The sequence below is a fragment of the Setaria italica genome, chromosome VIII (assembly GCF_000263155.2).
Source record: "Setaria italica strain Yugu1 chromosome VIII, Setaria_italica_v2.0, whole genome shotgun sequence".
NCBI classification, from domain to species: domain Eukaryota; kingdom Viridiplantae; phylum Streptophyta; class Magnoliopsida; order Poales; family Poaceae; genus Setaria; species Setaria italica.
The window spans coordinates 29161159-29166284 of record NC_028457.1 but is presented as its reverse complement, the minus strand read 5'-3'; positions in this window follow the sequence as shown (position 1 = coordinate 29166284).

Sequence of the window (5126 nt, the reverse complement as noted above, 5' to 3'; positions counted from 1 at the left end):
GCAGATTCATCACACAAGCTCACACACACGCACAAGTATGACTCGACCATACAAGCAACTCTGGACACACTAGATAGCATTCATGGCGATCGATATCACACTCTGTCGCATTATTCATAAAAGATGCGAGGCTTTTATGTAGTATAAGAAAAAAAAATATAATGCCAGTTGGCTAGCCAATGTATGGCGCTGGGGGGATAACAATGTGCTGGCTGTCGTTGTAGATGACAACACGGACTTCTCCTGGTGCGGGTGGCGTCGGGGCCACGTTTGGAGGGAGCACGCGAGCTCCTCTTAAATCTGGCCGCTCCCTGTGGATAATTGTAATTGCATCTTGCACACGAAAGCCAATCAGGTTCGGCCACGAAGTCGGGACCGTACCAGGCATATCTTGATCACGTTACTAATAACCTTTAATTGCTCCCTTGAGAACTGTCATAGTTACCAACAAGCATCAATAACTGAGCAACAAAAAGATAACAAATGTAAACATAATATTTAGCTTATACTGATGCCATGATCTTTGGCATTATAAAGGAGACGGACACCATGCATGTCAAGCATGATCTTTGTCTACCAACTGAACAAGCAATCAGTCCAATATATTGCAAAAGCAACATGTATGTAAGTAAGGAAGTAAAAAAGTACAAGCTAACCTGCAGATGGAGAAGAAGAAAAGGAGCTACTTTGTAGCTAGACCAATAAGCACACGTGCCTATGCCGATGATATGTGCTTTTATATGTGTGTGTGCGCATTCTCACATTGGTATATTCCTTGCCTCATGCCGATAATAACAATGCATGAATTTTGTTCATCGTTAATTACGAAACATCAGCATACACGGCCCATGTTGAATGTTGATAACAATGAAAGCATTTTGTTTGCCGTTAATTAAAAAACACCAGCATATTACAGCCTGCTGCACATTTGTTTATATGCAATATGGCTGAAAACATGCACGTAAGCACAAACGTATATGCGAATTTCAACTAGCATGTACCTATGGCTATGCGTAAATGTGTATGCAGATGTGTCGCGTACGTATGCATATCATCCCTAAAGAAAATCATCAAGGAAAATCTCAGGCAGATTAAAAATATGTGAAATTCCCGGTTTATTAGCTATTTTCGGTGTCAATTGACTACCATATGCACATGCACATACTAAATAGGACAACAATATAATGACAAGAACTGTGTGCAAATTTTGAATCACAGAGTGTCTTTATTTTACGGATGGAGGGAGTATGTATTGAACAAAGATGTACACATAAAAAATACTCCCTCCGTTCCAAATTATAAGTCATTCCAACTTTCTTGGAGAGTCAAACATTTTTATGTTTGACCAAAATTATAGAGAAAATTACAAAAGTTTATGGCACCGAATAGATATACTATGAAAATATATTTAATGAAGAAACCAATGGTACCTATTTGATATCATGAATGTTAGCACTTTATTGTATAAATTTGGTCAAACTTGAGATGCTTTGACTCTCCAAGAAAGTTGGAATGACTTATAATTTGGAACGGAGGGAGTAGTGTTAAGCTACAATTTACGTATACAAACATGCATATTGAACTAGCACATACGTATGCATAAATGTATGTATCGAACATTTGCGGGTCCACATTTTGTGCAGCATGCGTTATGTCGATGATAACAATGCATGTATTTTCTTCGCGGTTAATTAAGAGACATCAGCACGTATAGCACCCTTCTTGAGATTAATGGTGTTGTCACCTATAATTGCGTCGATTCTTCTCCTTGTTTGCAGACCGACAGAGACAGCTTAGTTCCCATTCGTCTAGAAACCATGACTAAACTTGTGTGTTGAAATGGAATGAACATATGCATAAGCCGCTGCTTCAGAATGCTTCATCCATGTTGGTTCATCCGTGCCGGTCCAAAGTGCACCAGTTCTGCGTCGGGGCAATAACCAAAGGACGGCTTGATCATTTATATGGGTATAGATGCGCAATATGCGTGCTGGCTGTTGTACTTGAGGCCCAACATAGAAATTTATTGTGCAAGCACTACTTAAGATATGTTTGTTTGAGCTGCAACTTTTGAATCTTTCTTAAATGCTGCTGCTGCTGGCTTTTTTTCTGAAATGCCAACAATATTTTTTAGAAGATGTATTTAGCGGGCTCAAAAAGCTTTTCAGGTTTCCTATCAACTCATCTTTTTTTAGGCTTCTGACTTTCCGAAAGCTACACAGGAAGGTCGCTATTTGTTCGAGCTTCTGATTTTTCACACTGAGAAGCTATCAGGAACCTCAAACAAATAGGGCCTTAAGCTCGCAAAAAAAAAAACAAATAGGGCCTTAAATTGCGCATATTGCAAAGGCTATTTTGGCCCGGAATGAAAGGTTCGAGGAGGTCAGCCCGTCAAAACATAATCCTAGATTTCTAACATCCTGCATATATATGCTCTTTGTTTGGCCCCTGCATCCACCTTTGCTAAGTATGATGTCGCCTATGGCATACTCTTACTAAGGCAAGTGGGAGACATGGTGCTCTAAATCCTTCCCCATGTCATCCTCATTTGGATTTGCATCCACCTCGTCATCCTCTTGGCTAGACCTATAGTTGCTGATGTTTTATACCCAGCAACCTACCCAGGAATACCCCGAGGTAGTAGATTGGTTGATAGAAGGATCATCGGACCTGGAGATTGATGGTAAAAGCGAGGACACAAGAAACAGATTTATACAAGTTCAAGTCATCAGAGTAGAATAATATCCTACGTTCTATTTGGGTGGAGTATATTGCACCCTGGGCTTGGGTGTTGTGTTGCCTGGTATTGCCTTCTTTTGTTGGTTCTACCAATATAGGAACCCCTGCCTTCCTTTATATATCATAGGGGTTGAGATTACTACTCGGTTACAATAAGGAGTCCTAGTAGAATTATAATGTAGGAGTCCTATTAGTATTACGGGGGAATCCTAGTAGGAGTCTATCTAACAACAACCGCCTACACATCATATCCATCAGATCCGCCTCTACTTAATTGTCCTCAATAGGATCTACCTTCACCTCATCGTACTCAGCCAGATTCAGCTCATCACCATCATCCTCGGCGAATCTGAATCTACCTCATCATCCTCGGCTAGATCGGCAACCTCCACATCATCTTGTATGTATTCACATCCATGTCTTCATCCTTGACAGTATCCGCTTCCTGTACTCATCTAGATCTGCCTCCTCATCATTATCCTCAGCCACATCTGGCTCTGGCAATCTTATCCTCAATTGGATTTGCCTATTCCTCCTCATCATTGGCCACCTTCACGGCCCCCTCGACATCCTTGGCCATATATAAGCCCTCTAGCCATTTGGTCATCGGTTGGGATTCCACCATCAGCCACCTCGTCGTCAACCATAGTATGATGAGCCTAGCAAGCTCATTAGCCACCTGTGGATTGTTGTTAGAGTTCAGATAATGGAATATTTATGGTTGACCTATTTTAGCACTAGTATCGAAATACTCCTGGTATTAGGTACACATTAATTCATCTTAGAGATAAGCTTCGTTGAACTGTTCGGCACAAACAAACCTCTAGTATATAATCCATAAAAACATACTCCTTCCATCCCATGAAAAATGCAATCCTAGCATTTGAAAAAATAGACTATAAAGAACGCAATTCTAGAAATTGGATCCTAACTAACTGCCTAATTAAGTGGTCAGATCTTGGACCCCTTTGGTAGGGCTGCCCAGCCGGCTTCTCCACCGGCTTGTAGTGAAGCTATACCAAAGGGCCATCTCCAAAATAGCTACATCACGGAAGTCCTAAAAAATCTGTTGACTGGCAGACATGGAGGGACCGGAGCCGAAAAAAGTAGCTCCCTGTGACTGCCTCCCTCCTTTGCCCCCCCTCCCCCTGCCCCGACTAGCCAGCGAACACAAAGGTGGTGGGTGTGCGCAAACGAAATTACCAGTGGGGGTGGAACTCGTTGATGGCACGAGCGAGGTGGAGGGGGGACGGGGCGGAGTGCGGGTGATGGCGGTGTAGGGCTAAAGAGCAACGCAACGTGGCCAAGGCGGGGCGGCTGCAGCTGCGACAGGAGGCAGAGGGAGACGGGAGAACGAAGGTGACGGGTGAATGGATACGATAGAGAGGAAGGGAAGGAAAGAGGGGGAAAGAATAGGAAGAGAAGAGAAAAAAGCAATGTATAAGAAAAACAGAGAAAGGGTACTATGGATATTTCACCATTTTGAACATTTTAAACAGCCAGGAGAAGTTATTTTGCTAAATGTTTATCCAAACGGATAAGCTGGAGTTAAAAAAAGCTGCTTCTTTGAAAGAGCCACAGCCGAAGCTATTTTGGGAGGAGCCGGAACCAAACCAGCCTCTAATTTGCATGCTAAAACGGCATCTGGCGAACAATCGAGGATATTGAAGTATTTTCACACCTTCACTAATCTGTCTGAAAAATATTAAAATTTCACTTTTCACGAGACATGATATGGAGGGAAGTAACTTCCCTTTTCAAAGATACCTGTAGTTACCTAGAGAAGAACCTTTGACATCTAATTTTGAAGCAGAACATTCAAGGCCAACAGTGTTAGATGAAACTTCGAGTAGTTGGTTCTAGAACGGGATAACATTAATATAAATAATTGAACATCAGTGCCTCTGATATGTGACGGTCACGCATGATGTCATGATGGAAACTTCCGCAGAAGCTTTACCGAGGCTTGTCGGTCGCCGCGGTATAGTAGGTCCCCTGCTCGTCCTGTCGAATTGTGGAAACGAGATGGCACCTAGAGGTGGAAATGGATAGCTGCACATTTAAATTATCCGAATTCGTATACACTAAAAATGTAAATATGAATATTCGTATCCGCTATCCGCACCCGTTCCTAATATGGTAACTGAAGTGGATATATCCGAATTCACTTTTTAATCAGTTTTGTCGATCCTAATTCGGATTCGTATTCGAAATATCCGATATTATTCGTATTTGTTTAGAATAAAGCACCTCTCCAAACCATGCTATAAATATATTATTTTGATTTAGTTTGAAATAGATATGTTTATTGTTGTAAATTAATTTTTAGTGCCATATTTTACTTGTTTATTGATTTATAAATCATTTTTATCCTTTATTTATTTGTT